The sequence below is a fragment of the Spermophilus citellus genome, assembly GCF_964194105.1.
Source record: "Spermophilus citellus genome assembly, chromosome: 2".
In the NCBI taxonomy this organism is placed as follows: domain Eukaryota; kingdom Metazoa; phylum Chordata; class Mammalia; order Rodentia; family Sciuridae; genus Spermophilus; species Spermophilus citellus.
The window spans coordinates 160,029,572-160,046,938 of NC_138183.1; positions in this window are offsets into that span (position 1 = coordinate 160,029,572).

Here is a 17,367-nt window from a genome sequence, read left to right on the forward strand (position 1 = left end):
AAATGTATGAAAGATGACATGTCATGAGCTTTGTAATGTTTTGAACAACCAATAAAAAAAAGAATACAAACAATAAGTGTTGGCAATGGATGTGGGGAAAAAGGTACACTCATACATTGCTGGTGGGACTACAAATTGGTGCAGCCAATATGGAAAGCAGTATGGAGATTCCTTGAAAAACTTGGAATGAAACCACCATTTGACCCAGCTATCCCACTCTTCGGTTTATACCCAAAGGACTTAAAAACAGCACACTACAGGGACACAGCCACATCAATGTTTATAGCAGTACAATTCAAAATAGCTAAATTATGGAACCAAACTTGATGCCCTTCAATAGATGAATGGATAAAGAAACTGTGGTGTATATACATAATGGAATGTTACTCAGCATTAAAAGAGAATAAAATCATGGCATTTGCAGATAAATGAACAGAGTTGGAGAAATCATGCTAAGTGAAGTAAGCCAATCCCAAAGAAACAGATGCTGAATGTTTTCTTTGATATGTGGATGCCTATCCATTTGGGGGTGGGGGGAGTGTGGGAGAAATGGAAAAAATTTAGTTAGGGCAAAGGGGAGGGAGGCAAATGGGGGGGGCATGGGGATGGGAAAGGTGGTGGAATGAGATGGACATCATTAGCCTAAGTAAATGTATGAAAACACACACACACACACACACACTATCCAGTACCTTTTCAGACTTGTCATATTAGAATCCATAGGTATCCAATAACATAATTTATCTCCACTGTTAGGTTGAACGCTATTGAGAAAATACGCTTTGAATTATGGTTCAGTTGGTTTTTACAAACAGCTGGTTTAAGTAGAGAGGTGATCATCCAGGCCCCAAAAGCATAGAATTAGTATTGTGGAGCCTCAAAGGGACAGCTGGGCTTTCCTTTGCCTACTCTGAGTCACATGATCTTTTTCTCATGGTAGCTTTATCCCTCAGGTTTGATCTTCCTCTACCACATCTCCTCTTTTTTTTTTTATTTGTTCTTTTTAGTTATACATGACAGTAGAGTGTATTTTGGCATGTTATACATACATATAACTTCTCATTCCTGTGGTTATACATGATGTGGAGTTACACTGGTCATGTATTCGTATATGAACATAGGAAAGTTATGTCCAATTCATTTTACTGTCTTTCCTATTCATCGCCCCCTTCCCTTCATTTTTTGTCTAATCTAATGAACTTCTATTCTTCCCTCCCCACCTCCTTATTGTGTGTTCCCCACCTCCTTTTTGAGGTAGGCTAAGTCTGACTGTTTCAAGTTTCACATAGCTAATAATAATAATAATAATAATAATAATAATAACTGTTACTCTACATAACTTTTTAATTCAAGTGCTCATTGTCATGCAGCCATGTGTCTCTTGGTAACAAGTTTTGAGAATGAATTCCTGATTTCTACCCAACTGGTGGACTAACTGTCCTGGGTCAAATAAGTTATCAGTTAAAATGGATTGAAGGGGCTGGGGTTGTGGCTCAGTGGTGGAATGCTTGCCTAGCATGCGTGAGGCACTGGGTTTGATCCCCAGCACCATATAAAAATAAATAAATAAATAAACAAAATAAAAGTATTTTAAAAAATGACACCATTTTTTAAAAAGTGGATTGAGGCCTGGGGTTGTGGCTCAGTGGTAGAGCACTTGCCTAGCACATGTGAGGCACTGGGTTTGATTCTCAGCACCGCATATAAATAAATAAATTAAATAAAGGTCCACCATCGACTAAAAAAAAAAATATATATATATATATAAATAATTTTTAAAAGAAAGTGGATTAAAAGCAAAGTGGTTCTTGTGAAGCAAACATGACTACATAAGCCTACCCCCACTCCCCAGAGACAATGAAAGCTGAGAATGCCACATAAGACATTCCTATGACCTATACAAATAATGTTGTATAAAAAGGAGCCAAAAGTTGTGGTTTAGAAAAAAATCAGACTTTTTAGAAAACTATACTGTTTTCACATATTACTAAAATCATGAAGAAAGATATAACTATGAACTGAAAACAGAAATCAAACAAAAAGTTAGAGAAAATGTAGAAAAATGTGTAGGTTACACAATCAAAGTCAGGCAAGCTGAGTTCAGTTCCAATCATTCACTAACTATGGTGACCTTGGGCAGGACTTTATTCTCTGGTTCTTTCTCTCCCAGTCTATAAAACAAGAAGACTGAATGATAAGATCTTTTCTTGCTCTGGTATTCAATGTGTTTGTGAATGGCCTGAGTTCTATGCTAATTATAACTGATGGGCAATCTCCTATACATGGATTTCACAATCCTAGGAGTGACTGGAAACAAGCTGCCCATACAATCAGCAGAGCATGCCTGTGCAGGAATCTGCTATGCCTTCTGAGTCCACACAGCTCTGTTTACACAGATTCCAAGTGCTACCTGGCTGTAGTCCTTATGACCTCTACCTCTGACTATTATAATGTTTTTTTCACAACTCAACCTGGGAAAACTCAGTGCATATATGCTTCCAGGTAAGGATGAAACAAATAGGACTCTCCAGACTAAGGTTTCCTGCAAGGAGAAAATATTTGCTACTCATGGATTAAAAATAGCTCAGCAATTTTCTTGAATAGGATCTAAAAGGCTTAAGAATATAGTGATGGGAGGCCAAAGTATTCCAGGCTGGTTTGATGTCGCTGGCCTCTCAACCTTCATTCCTTTAATGTTCACTTTTGAAAATCTGCCATAATTCTAAGTATTTTACCAAGCATTGTGTCTGACACTTCTCCACAAAGAAATCTCTGCCCTCCATGATGGTTCTCTTTAGGTTCATTTGTACCAACCATCTACCATTTGTAATTTCTCTAAACTGGCATCCTATGAAACAAACTTAGTAATTTGTTTGGCCAGCACAGTATTGGCTAACAAGTAGTATTGCTGTTGTTGCTATTGTTATTTTAGTTTTGTTTCATTTTTAATTGATACATAATAATTATGTATTATTCATGGGGTACAACATGATGTTTCCATACACAAATAAATGTATAATGGTCCAATTAGGATAATTAGCATATTCACTATTTCAAATATTTGTAATGTCTTTGTGGTAAGAACATTAAAAATCCTCACTTCTAGATAGATGTTTTGGTACATGCAATATATTCTTGTTAACTGTAGTCACTCTACTGTTCAATGAAACATTTCCACCAGTTTTTATACTGAAAATACTAGCCAGAGAAATTAGGGAAAACAAAAAATAAAGGTCTTCTATTTTAGAATGGAGAAAACCATATTGTCCCTGTTTGCCGCTGACATAATTCTATATAGAGAAATTCTCAGACACTCAAAAAAAAAAAAAGATCAGAACTAATACAAGAATTCAGTAAAATGAAGGTTATAAAATCAACATAAAATATCAGTAGCATTTCTTGCATTCTACTGTCTTGAACAACTAAGTAGAACAAATAATAATAATAATAAAATAATTAAACAAGAAGACTGAATGATCAGATCTTTTCTTGCTCTGGTATTCAAAGTGTTTGTGAATGGCCTGAGTTCTTTGCTAATTATAACTGATAATAATAATAAAAATAAAAAGAATAGTGTAATATGGTTAAGGAAATAAAACATCAACAATAACTTTCACAGGCTGGGGTTGTGGCTCAGTGGTAAGTGCTTGCCTAGCATGCACCAGGCACTGGGTTCAATCCCCAGCACCATATAAAAAAATAAATAAATAACTTTCAATTCAATATCCATATTTGAATTAAAAAATCAGCATTTTATTCATTTGTGGGAAAAAAATCATTAGCATTTCTATATGCCAATAATGAACTCTCTAAAAATTAAAACAAGAAAACAATTACATTTATAATAACTACCAAAAAATAAGGTAAAATACCTAGGAATAAATTTAACCAAGGAGGTGTAAGAGCTCTACAATCAAAACTTTAAAACATTGATAAAAGAAATTGAAGAGGTCACAATAAATAGAATGACATCCCTCCCCCCACTTTTTTAAGTATTGGGGATTGAATTCGGGGTACTCAACCACTGAACTACATCTCCAGTGCTTTTCATTTTTTATTTTGAGACAGGATCTCACTAAATTGCTAAGGTGCTAATCTTAATCTTGTGATCCCCCTGCCTCTTAAGGAATTTCTGGGATTACAGGTTTGTGTCACCACATCCTGCAACATCCCATTTTCTAGGATTGGAAGAATTAATATTATTAACTTGTCTACACTACTCATCAGGACTCCATGGCTCATGCCCATAATCCTAACAACTTGGGAAGCTGAGACAGGGGGATCCCAAACTTGAGGCCAGCCTCAGAAATTTAGTGAGACCTGAGCAACTTTTCAAGGCCCCATCTCAAAAAATAAAAAATAAAATAACAAGGGCTTTGGGTGTGGCTCAGGTGTAAAGCACTACGGGGTTAAATTCCCAGTACCCCCCCCACACCCAAACTGTCTATACTATTCAAAGAAATCTAAGACTTAGTGCAATCTCTGGAAATTCTTCATCACAGAAATAGAAAAATAAACAATCTTAAAATTCATAAGAAATCCCAAAAGGCTCTGAACAGCCAAACCAATCTGGAGTAAAAAGAACAAAACTGAAGGCATCACACTGACTTTAAAATATACTACAAAGCTATAGTAACAAAAACAGCACAGTACTGGCATGAAAACAGACACACAGTCCAATAGAGTAGAATAGGCCCAGAAAAAAATTCACACATTTATAGCCAAATGATTTTGGCATCAGCACCAATATATTGTGAAAAGGTCAGTCTCTTTAATACATGGTACTGAGAAAACTGGATATTCACATGTAGAAAATTGAAACTTACTTATGCTTAAATGTAAGATACCTAACTATGAAACTACTGCATGAGGGAAATGTTTTATGACATTGGTTTGGGCAAGAAAGTTGGCAGTAAGACCTCAAAAGCACTGATAACAAAAGCAAAAATAGACCAATGGGATTACATCCAAGTAAAAAACTTCTGCACAGCAAAGGAAAGAATCAATGGAGTGAAGAGAATGGAAGAAAATATTTGCAAACTATGCACCTGACAAGGTGACAATGTCCAGAATATGTAAGGAACTCAAATAACTCAATATCAAAAAGCCAAATCATCCAATTTTAAAATGAGCTATTATTTTAAAATCTTGAATTAAGTGTTGCATTTAAAATTTAAGAGACTCCACGATGCTCTGGTTATCTATTGCTCATGACAAACCCACCAAATTTAGTGGCATAGAACACAACCCTTTGGCACACTCACATAGGTCACAATTTTAGACAGGGTACAATGTGAGTTGCTTGTCTCTGCTTCTTGAAGTCTGGGACAGCAGCAAATGAAATGGCTGGGGTACTTAAAGAGCTACCTGGGGGTACTGCTCAGAGTAATCCTATCACCTGGCTTCCCAAGTTTAGTATAAATGAGCTTCTGTTTATTTAAAATGTATTAACTAAAAGTAAATCAGATAGAACTTAATCACTTTAAAAGGAGTTTTGAAATTATATTTCTTAAATAGTAAGAGTACAATGATGCAAACACACAGGCTTGAAATTGTTCTCCATCAGTCTCAAAAGGAGGCATTGGTGAAAATCCATCTTTTCAGGGCCTTCATAGTGCTGCTTTATATGTGACATATTTGCCTGGGGAATGGCTCCCATTGACTCTCAGCCCTTGCCCATACCTATTGAAAAGAAAGACGTCCTGACACTCTAGAGGAATTTTACATTGTCCCCTGGCTTGGTTCCCCTGCTCACTTCCACCTGGGTTCGTTACATTATTTTTTGTGTGCTAATTTTCTGGCTCCCTTGACCTTTTGTGACAGATGTTAATGGATATAACAAAAAAGTAAGGCTAGTGTTTGCTCAAAATTTTTACTCTCATCCTCAACTATCACACCCCTAGCTATTTCATCATAGCCTGTTTCCTTAATAAATAGTCCACATTCCTCTTCTAATGTGTCATGATCTAACAAGTTTGCTTTCCTACTTCACATTTCATCCAATGAGACCCAAGAACTATAAATTTGGAATCGCATAATTACCAGTGCACTCATGAAGCTTTTATTTGCTTAAATGCAAAATGCTTTTCATATTTTCAGTCAGATGAAATGGCTCTCTTTATATAGTACCAGATTAAACAAATCCCTCACAAATTTTATGCTTCCACATGATGTTGATTTTCTTTTTGTAAATGGACAGAAGTTGTCAGTGGTTTTGAAAATGATTAAGTTTTCAGCCATGCAAAGACCACAAAATTCCAATTGTGCATGCTCTGGGAGAAGCCCTGCCACCCCTGCCTGGATCCATGGGGGAAGGAGGGACTACTCTCGCAAGAGGGACTCAGATTCAAATCCTTGCTGGGAATCCTGGGGAAAGTCTTTGAGTCTTATTCTCTCAATAGTAAAATAAGGATAATGATGCCTACACTTGACAAGATACTTGAGAGAATTGAATCTCTCCGGGATGCCTCATATGGTTCAGTGCTTAAACTGCGACTTTGGAAAGACTTAAATTCAAATCCTGCCACCAAGACTTGCTAGTTGGGTGACCTTGGGTAAATCAGTTAAGCTCTCAGCCTTATTTTCTTCATCACTACCCTGATACCAGTAATAGTGCTATGTCACAGTGCTGTGGTAGAATGTCAATGGGGTCAGAGTCTACGTAAAACTTCGAGCTCAATACCAGGTGCACAGCACACCTGGATACACACACTCGCTCCCCTCCTTTCTTTTAGTTCATGTTCTTCTGGATCCCACTGTCCCTGCATCCCAGCTGTGTTTTCCCGGGTGGGAATGTTTGAACAATATGACTACTGCTACGGGGCATGATCTAAGTGGCAAGAGCCCATACACAGCACACGCTGGCTCCCAGGGCCACAGAGGTCCCTGCTTTTATCTGGGAAGTCCACCATGTGGACAAAAGTAGGGGATTCGGAAGAAACAACCAGACTCAGATTGGCAGCAGTCTCAGGCTCACAGAGGGAAAAGCAGATTGGAAAGGCCCCTCTCCAGTCGTCCACGTGATTGCTGTGGTCAAAGAGGCTAGAGGACAAAAAGGGGGCCCCTCCTCATTCTTTACCACAGAGCATTCTTTTTTAATATTTAAAAAGTTTAATTAAAATTGTACATATTTTTGGTGTATAGTATAATATTTCATTGTAAGTTGCACACATGTATAATGCATATATACAATGTGTAATAATCAGATCAGGGTAATTGGCACATCCATTACTTCATACATTTGTTATTTCTTTGTTTTGGGAACATTCACAATCCTCTCTACTAGCCATTTTGAATTATACAATTAATTGTTATCATCCATAGTTATGCTACTATGCAACAGAGCATTAAAAGTTGTTCCCCCTATCCAACAGCATCCCTGTACCCATTAATCATTATCTCCATTCCCCTCCCTCCTATTCTTCCCAAACACTAGTGACCACTATTCTACTCTCTATTTCCTTAAGATCAACTAGTTAAGCTTCCACATAGAAGTGAGAACATGCAGAATCTGTCTTTCTGTGCCTGATTTATTTTAATTAACATAATGCCCTCCAGTTCTATCCAAGTTGCTCCAAATAACAGGATGATATTCCTTTTTATGGTTCAATAATATTTCATTATGTATATAATATATACCACATTTTCTTTACCCATTCATCCAGTGAAGGATACACAGGCTGATTTCATATCTTGGTTACTGTAAATATTGCCACAATAAACATGGGAGGGCAGATATCTCATTGATATACTCAGTAGTGGGATTGCTATATCACAGGGTAGTTCTATTTGTACTTTTTGGGGAGCCTCCATACTGTTTTCTGTAATTATCCCATCATTCATTCTTGACATGTGTGAAACTCATAGAGCTTCCAGATACCTGCCTCCCCCAGCACAGTGCTCTCTTTCTCTCTCAGTTTCTCATGAATGACTATTTTAAGCACAAACCTTATGGAAATACCCAGAGAACTAGCTACATGAGGTGGCTTCTCCAGGGTCACTCAGCTAGTAGGTCACTAGGTAGAAGCTGTTCCAGCATTAGAAGCCAAGTACCCACAGAATAACAGGATTCTTAAGTGTTTTCTAATCTTCAGGGATAAAGACAAGCTTTGGAGGATAAATGGAGAATATAGTTATAGATATGCCTATAGGATATCTATATGCATATAGATATGAATGTCCCTTTTTATCATGACTACCATTTATTAAACATTTCCCAATGCTAGATCCTAATTAAATCTTCATGATAATACTATGAGGTTGGTTTTGTGTTGTTGTTGTTGTTGTTGTTCTTACTTTAGAGTTGAAGAAATTAAAGTTCAAAGTTAAGTCACTTGTCCAAAGTCATTTAGCCAGTGAGTGACTGAGCCACAATTAGATCTTCAAGCCTGGGAGTCCCAAAGCCTTTCTCTTCACCACTATAAAAACTTTCTCAAATTTAGGAATGAAGTTGTGCTGCAAACAGCAGGCTGCTACTGGAGAACTTTCTATTTCAACAGAAATTGAGTCATCATAATAATTCCTAGAAGCTTTTTGCAAATCCAGGGGAAGGGAGGAGTCAAAGAAGCAGTGAATAAAAACACCCAAGTCTTTGGAAGCAGGGAGCAGTCTAGTTAGGGTCAGAGGACAGAGATGGGGACCTGGGGAGACTCAGCCAGAGCTCTGAGGATGAGGTCAGGAGCCTGGAAGAGCAGGCCAAGCAGAACTTCAAGGGAGCATCCCAGGCAGCACATCCAGATGTCCCCACTGAGAGCCCCAGACCAGCTGAGGGTCACAGAGGTTATTGAACAAAATGGCCCAGGGACCTTGAATGCTTGGTCTGATGGCATCTCCTCTCCCTTCATTAGCTAGCCAACAAGATTTATCAATATTAGGAGGAATTCAAGTCATCAAAAGTTACTTGCAAGGTTGTCCTTTAAACATAGAGTGCCAGAAACTATGCTAGGCATATTTTATAAATAATTTTTATGATCACTATGACAGCTGTATCTAGGTTTCAGGGAGTTAAGAAATGCAATGGAAAGTGGCAGAAAGAACGCATCTTCTGTCCCCCACCACACATACTGTGGGCCAAACATTTATCATCCAGACACCTGAGCATGATGCTAAGCTGTTAGTTGACATGTCACCTGTCTGAGTTGCATTTCTCACTGGAAAACAGCTTGTTATGGCTTCAAGGAAAGTGATTCTATTTTGTTGGTCCTTCCTGCTCCTTTTATTTATAAATCTCTCTCCTTCCTTTCCCTCCAGGGCTACTCAGGCTACCTGTGCACCCACAGGTGGAGCCAGGGATGATGCATCCTCCTGTTTCAATTCCTAGGCTCCAGTGAAGCAGCCTTTGTCAGTCCCACCACGCTTGATAGATTGGCCTTTTGCTGGAGTTGGACCAAGAATTTCCCCATCTGTCTTTGCCAGAATGCATGTTTCCAATTATGTGAAACTCTTCAGGAGAAGTTAACTCCTTTTTGAATTGGTTCAATCAAAATGTGGTCTCTTGGAAAGCACCCCTGGCGCTATAGGAGCAAATCCCAGGGAACAAAATGAGCAAGCGCACCCAGCTGTGGCTTCCCTGGACTCCCTCCCAGTCTGCGGTGGGATTTGGCTGCACGCAGGGTTTATTTTTTATGTTCAATTTCTCCCATTTGTGGGCAAGATAGGGTGTCTGTGGCAGGGAAATGGATCTGTGGTCACTGTGTCTTGGGAAAATGGCTGGAGACAGGAAGTGTGGGTGTACCCCACCCCCAGCCTCACCTTCACTCCTGTGCTTTCCTAAGCAATCTGGAAGTAGGATTCTAGACTGGTGGTTCCAGGAGGGGCAAACCCTAATGTCAAGAAGGCTGGTAAAGAGTTTTGATAGTTCCTTTCCTCTTCCCATCCAGAGTATCTGCTCTTCTTCTCTCCCCTCCTCTAGCTCAGAAGTCTGTCTCTTTCTCTCTCTAGCCACCCCACACACACAATTCACATTCTCAATGAGATTGCCCAAAACACCAAAGCAAAAAGCACTAAGGTTGGAAGATTCCATGTCTACCACCCTCTATTATCCCTCAGACTGATTTATTTCTGCCAGCAGTCTCATCTCCTGCTTTGCTCCAGTTCTGTGTAGGCCAAGGGCCAAAGTGTTGGTGCCAAATTCAAAGTAGAGTTAATCCTAAATCAGACTCCCTTCCACTGGTGATTTCTGCAGAGTTTTCATATTGTTACCTACAGGCTCAACCCTATCCCCCACACTCCTACCCCAGTCAGCCAGTCAATGCTAAAATAGGGAACAGCCACCAAATAAAAATACTTATCCAAAGAGGAAAAGATGTAGTGGTGATCAGAAAATGTTTCTGTAAGACTTCGTTTGAACTGAGTTTTAGGAGATCTTTTAAGACTTTAAGGTGCCTTTGTGGGTGGGTGAACACCTGGTGAGAATTTTTCAGACCTCTGCCTGGAAAGGGTGGTATGAGATAGGCACTTGGGATGGGGCACCTTGTTGCCTGATGCATAAATGGTACAGGAGCATGGAGCTTATCACAGCCAGATTGTGGGTGTAAGTAGAATACAGGACAAAGGCGAGAGAGCTGAGGAGAGCAGAGCCCAATGTCAGGATTCCTCTGTGATGGCAAGAATTTGGGACTCACTCTAACATACTAGAGAAGTCATGGAGGGATTTTTATCAGGAAAGTTTTGCACTTTCCAAAGATCATTATGGGTCTACGGCCATACCACCCTGAACACGCCTGATCTCCTCCAAAGATCATTATGGGAGCATACAGTCAAAGGTTCACTGGAAGCTGAGAAACTCTTGGGAAACTCAGATAGTGGTGGTGTAGGAAGGTGATGTTGATCATCAGAATCAAGGCAGGAGTGGTGCATATGGAAAAGGAAAGATGAGTGGGAAGAGAATTAACATGTGGGAAGTACAGGATTTAGTAACCTGTGTCTGAGGTTTACAGGTGAGCATAGGGTAGCATCTAGGTTTCTGGCTCTAGGTGGTATATGTCCCAATTTAATTCATAGAGATAGGAAATACCAGAGGATAAGTCTTGGGAGAGCCCATGGTGAGTCTTATTATGGGTATGGGGAGTCTGAGGTACCTGTAGGACATGCAGGTGGAGATATCCAGCTGGTAACTGGCTGTCTGGGTCTGGAGCTCAGAAGAAGAGTCCAAGCTAGGTGGTAGTCCATGGGTTCACTCTTGGATTCCAGATTTCTAATCAGGTCTTTTTCCTCCACTTCTATCTGCTTTTGTCACACAGCCCCAATTCATTAGAATGGGTTGAAAAATGACACAGATCGTAAGGTCTTCAATACCTCAACACCAAATTTCTATGCAACTCCCCAAACCTCTCCTACTGACCCCATGCCAATTATCTGCAATTTAACAGGAGAAAATATATATTAAACTCTGGGCTATTTCCAGTTGGTAATGATGAGATTTTATGCAGCCACAGCCAATCTAGGGTGAGAGAGTTATGAGTTTGTTTGGTTGGGTTTGGTTTTTTTTTGTTTGTTTTTGTTTTTTTTGGTGGTGGTATTTTGTTGGTATTTCAGATGTGACGTGACCTAAAGCAAAGAGAAAATTATGTGCAGAGCTCAAGACACTAGAAAGATATTAGCACATTTGGAAACTGTAAATAGATATTGTGAGGAGGTGGGACAGGAGTGGTAAACTGACATGAGGTTTTGCAATGTCTTATAAATTATCATAACTATTTTGGAGCAGAGAAGTAGCATGACTCAAACTTTAGGAAAATTACTCTAACTTCAACATTACAGCACAATTTCAGGCAGAGGGGATAATTCTAGAAACTGGAGACCAAGTAGAAAGCTGTTGTAATAGTTCAGGCAAGAAATAATGATGACCTGGCCGAGGGTGGCAGCTTTGAGGACAGAGAAAGATGGAGAGACTTGAGAGTTTTTCAGAAAGTGCCCAAGTGGACTTTTTGCTAAGAATGCAAAGACGGGTCACTAGTAGGAACGATACTCCATTGATTTACATAAATAGAAAAATACAAGCATTATCATAGGTGCTAGGGAAGCATTTTGATAGAATTTAAAATCCATTCTTGGTTAAGAAAATGCTAGTTTGGATCAGGAATGTCTCCAAAAGTTTCATGTGTTGAAGACTTGGTCCCAAGTTGGTGGCACTTCTATCAGGAGGTGTTGGAAACTTCAGGAAGTAAGGCCTAGTTGGAAGAAGTAGGCCCTGGGGAAATGCCTTTGAAAAGTGTGTCTCTCTCTCTCTCTCTCTCTCTCTCTCTCTCTCTCTCTCTCTCTCTCTCTCTCTCTCCCCCTCTCCCTCCTACCCTGTTCCTCATGAATTGATTCTTTATTTAATTTTAGTTGTAGATGGACACAGTACCTTTATTTTATTTCTTTAATGTGGTGCTGAGGATCAAACCCAGTACCTAACCTGTGCTAGGTAAGTGCTCTACCACTGAGCTACAACCACAGCCCTGAAGTCAGCAGGTCTAATCTACCACACCCTTTCCACCATGACGTTCTGTCCTGCTAAAGACCTGAAGCAAGGGGACAAAGCTACCATGAACTGAAACTTTGAAAACTTCACCCAAAATAAATCTTTCTTTCCTCCTTTAAAAAGAAGGAGGATGAGGAGGAGGAGGAGGAGGAAGAGGAGGGGAGGAGAAAAAGAAAATTAAGTAGTGTTAATCCTGATTTCAAAGATCAGAATAGGTTAATACTGAAAATACATCTTTATTTCAGAGGATACAATTGTGGACAAATAGCACACAGACTTGCTTATGATAGAATTTGCTGGATTTAGACCAGATTCTTTGGCAATTAAACCTCAGTGTCAACCTAAAAGATTTCCTTCAGTGCTATGTCCCATGGGTATGATCTCTTTCTTTTTGTTGAAAGTTTAATCTATAGCGGTAGTTCTCAATGTTTTTTATATCTGTTTGCACATTTTCAATATACAAATTTCGATACCATGATTGAAATAATTAAATGACAAAAAAAGTGGGAACTACAGTATTTGAGTAGTAAGTCCCCTGAAGCACTAAGACATCTCTATCACCTGAGATCTCCACCTACATTTACCTGGCAAGACAAGAGTCTCAAGGCTTGGCATACCAACCAGGGTGTCCCAGCTCTAAAGCACATGATGTATGCAAGCGGTCAGGCCCCAGGCTTGTCAGTAGGATGAACGTAGCAGGGAGAGATGGCTGGCAAAAAGCCCCAAAAGAGACTCTTGAGATATATAACAAAGCAAGCCTTTAAAGAACCCACCGTGTGTGTGTGTGTGTGTGTGTGTGTGTGTGTGTGTGTGTGTGTGTGTTTTGCTGGGAATCAGAACCCACCCACCTATTATTGTTTATACTTTAGAATACTGTTTTCCTGGCATTGTCAGATGGCACAGTAATATCCACTCTACAGATAAGGAAACTGAGACCCAAAAGTAAAATCTCTTAAGTGTATTAGTTACATATTGCCAAATAAACCTAAAATACAGTGGCTTAAATCAACAATAAATATTTATTCACTCCTGTAAACACAGAAATGTTCTGTGGTCAAATGAGTTTAGGAAACATTGGATTTAAAAAGTTACCCACTTTCTCCTCATTGTGATTCTCCAAGCATAATGTAACTTTGAGATCAAGTTGGGAAGTAGTGTCTTCTCTAAACTGCTGAAAGCTCTGTATAGATGTGTCCTGAGCTGGAAAGAGAAGTTAATGATCACTTTACAGAGAAGAACAGGGAGAGAAATCAGAGGAGAATAGCCATAAATGTAGAGCTATCTAAATTATACTGGCCAGGGGCTAGGGATGTAGCTCAAGCGGTGAAGCGCTCGCCTGGCATGCATGCGGCCTGGGTTCGATCCTCAGCACCACATACAAACAAAGATATTGTGTCCGCCAAAAACTAAAAAATAAATATTAAAAAAATTCTCTCTCACTCTCACTCTCTCTTTAAAAAAATAAAAATAAAAAATAAATAAATTATACTGGCCAAACTGTCAGAGGTCTGGGCTCTGCATTGCTTATTTTAGTAGGCTATGTAGTCACATTCACATCTTCAGTAGATGTCTTTATCCAGATCCCTCAGGGGAGACCCATTGTTATTGTTCAGTTTATTCTGAGAGTAAACTGATGTTACAATGTGAAGCCTACAGTATACAAGTTGTAATCCTGTACTTTTGCACCTCAATGCAATTCAATGTAAATATTTTAAACTCTAACAGTCTTAGAGTTCATTACCAGGCTACACAGTAGAATCACCTAGAAACAATATTAAAACAGAGTCATACCTGGGCTTCACTCCAGGTCAACTAAATCAGAATCCAGAATCTCTAGGATGTGAAGCTCAGAGACCATTAGTTTTTAAAATCTCCCTTAGGTGATTCTAATGAGCAGCCAGAATTTAAAACTGTTCTTCCTATTGCTCTTGTTCTAGAATATTCTTTCTCCCCCTTCTCTTCCGGATGTTACCCTGAGCCAAAGCACCAAGGTTTATAACAACCTTAAAACTATTTTATTTTTCTATTCTCAGGACCTGACATGTTGTTTTGCTTGGTGCATAGTTGTTGATTTGAGTTGCCGGCTTTTCCCAAAGAGCACCATTACCCCTTGCCATTTCCCTGATTTTAGTCTAAAAGAACACAATCAGGCAGTGACTCATGTCTGTAAGCCTGTAATCCCAGCAGCTCTGGAGGCTGAGGCAGGAATATCATGAGTTCAAAGCCAGCCTCAGCAACAAATGAGGTCCTAAGCAACTTAGCAAGACTCTGTCTCTAAACAATCAAAAATAAATAAACAGGGCTGAGGATGTTGCTCAGTGGTTAAGCGCCACTAGGTTCAATTCCTGGTACCAAAAAAACAACATCCACAACAACAACAAAAAAAAAACCCACAATCAATTGGGAGAGAAAGCATGACTGGCCAGGGATTCTTCTTGATGCTTCTTCTTGGTGCTTTTAACACTTGATTGACATGTATTTATCATTGATTAGGTGGGCCTTAAGATTCAAATTGATACTCAACAAATCTCTCTGGGATTTTGAGACACAACACTAAGTAGGCCATCTGAAGTCAAAGGGGAGTCTGTCTGAAAAACAAAAACAAAACAAAGAGAAAAACCACCAGAGACAAGAACTTTAACGATGGCAACATGGCCTCAGTGACTTATCATAAACTTTCCATTATTTTTTTTTTAAAGAGAGAGTGAGAGAGGAGAGAGAGAATTTTTAATATTTATTTTTCAGTTCTCGGCGGACACAACATCTTTGTTGGTATGTGGTGCTGAGGATCGAACCCAGGCCACACGCATGCGAGGCGAGCGTGCTACCGCTTGAGCCACATCCCCAGCCCACTTTCCATTATTTTTAAAGCAGGATTCATCTCAAAAGCTAATGTGAGAAAATAGTTTCTTTATTTGAATCTGTGGGTTAAAACTAAGCTTAGGGGAAGACAACATATTGGTTTGAAAGGCTTTGGTCATCGAAAAACATTCAAATTGTGATTATTTACAGAGCAGGACAGATGAGAAGTTGGAAAGGAAAATTGTCTCTGTATAAGTTTTTATAATTATTGGTTTGTGAACCATGTGTATTTTTCATCTATTCAAAAAAACAATCAATTCTGCTGTGTATCAAATGAAAAGTCATCATAGGATTAATAAATTGATTGCTTCGGTCCATTAGTATTTATTTTGCTTTTCAAGTTTAAAGTTACTGAATACTAATGTCTTCCACATTGCTGAATGAGTTCACAAAAATCACACACATTCTTTGCTTCCCCCCCCCCATCTTCTTTTTGCTGGCTTCCTGGGACACTGAATGCAGGACTCCAGGAGGTCTGGTACCCAAGAAATAGGCCAAAGAACTGTGTAATAAGCCAGAAAAAATAGGAAAAAATTCAGTCAGATGGAAGAATCTCACATTGAGTAAGGAAACATACCAGATTGGAAATGATCAGGCTGACATTTTCCTGACCAAATTGGCTTGATGTATAGCAGATCTGGCCAATTGGGCAGAACTATCTTAAAGGAATCAAAGAAGCCAATGTAAGTGGAGAATAATTGCTTGGAGGCAGCCATTGTGAGCAGAGCACAGGCCAGCCTCCACACAGGTGTGGCTGCAGCCCCCAACTGTAGCCATGTGCTCTCTCACCTGTTCATGAAACTTTGCATTCCCTTACCTGGGAACTATTCCAGGATGAATGGCGGAGAAGAAGCTGCTGAGCAGGGAGCTGCACCACCTCACAGCTTACCTGATCAGTATCAGGCCCTTCTAAAAGCAGGAGGGAGAGAGCATAGAAGCCAAAGGGGGCTGTGTGGAGGGCAAATCAGAGTCAAGTCCTGGGAAAGGGTGGACCATGGGGTATGGCTTCCAGGGATCATGGTAGGAGGAAAACTGTTTACTTGAGCACGCCACAGCCATCAAGAGGTAGGACCAAGGCTACCCCTCTGTGCTTCACTCAGAAGATGTAAATACAGCTGGAATGGTGAGCATGTCACTTGGAAACTCGGATTATTTGCTCTTGGTACACTTCATTGGGAAGAGCTGCGGTGGCTCTCATCGGCCAACTTTCAGTGCCACCTCAGCTCTTCCAGTCCTTCCTTCCCTGGTGAAGTTTCCACAGAGTGGCTCTACAGCAGTCACTGCCCCTGAGCACCACCTGGGGCTGTTAAGAGGGCAAGCTGTGGGACCAGCTGCCTGGATCCAAGACCTCTGCTTGCCAGCCTGTGATTGTGTCAGTCAGGGTTCAATGGTCACAAGAAACCAATTCTGGTTAACTCTAAACCAAACAAAATTTATTAGACAGATAGATGCTGGATAGAGGCTCTGGAATCAGGTAGGACAGGAGCCAGGATGGCCCCAATGTCATCTTATCCTGGAGCTGCTGCTGGAGTGAATCCTCTCTCACCATTTTCCCCATCGATATCTCTCTCCCTAGAAGCCCGGGAGGAGAGTTTGCTTATCCAGACTGGTTGCTCGTCTGCCCGCTAGACCAGGGAAAGGTGGGAACCACGATTAGCACTCATACCAGAGCTGCCCAAGCCTGGGAGGAGACTCGAGCTGAGGGTTACAAAATCCCTCTATATGTTTATCTTACTAAGATTGAATAAGCTACTTTCCTTATCTAAGTCTCAGTTTCTTCACATGTAAAATGATTACTAGTATTTACCACAAGGTTGTTGTCAGGAATTAATGAAATAAGGCAGGGCAGATGCTCAGTGCTTGGCAGAAAGTTAGTCCTTGGCACATCTTAGCTCCTCTTGTTAGTAGTTTGGATTCTCAGTTGGACCAAACCTCCATTCTGAGGCCCTCTGACTGCCTGGGGCTGCTGTTTTCCTGGAGCTTCTAGAAGGGCAATGTTATTGCAGGGTGGTCTGGTTCATTTTGACCTCTCAGAGCCCAGG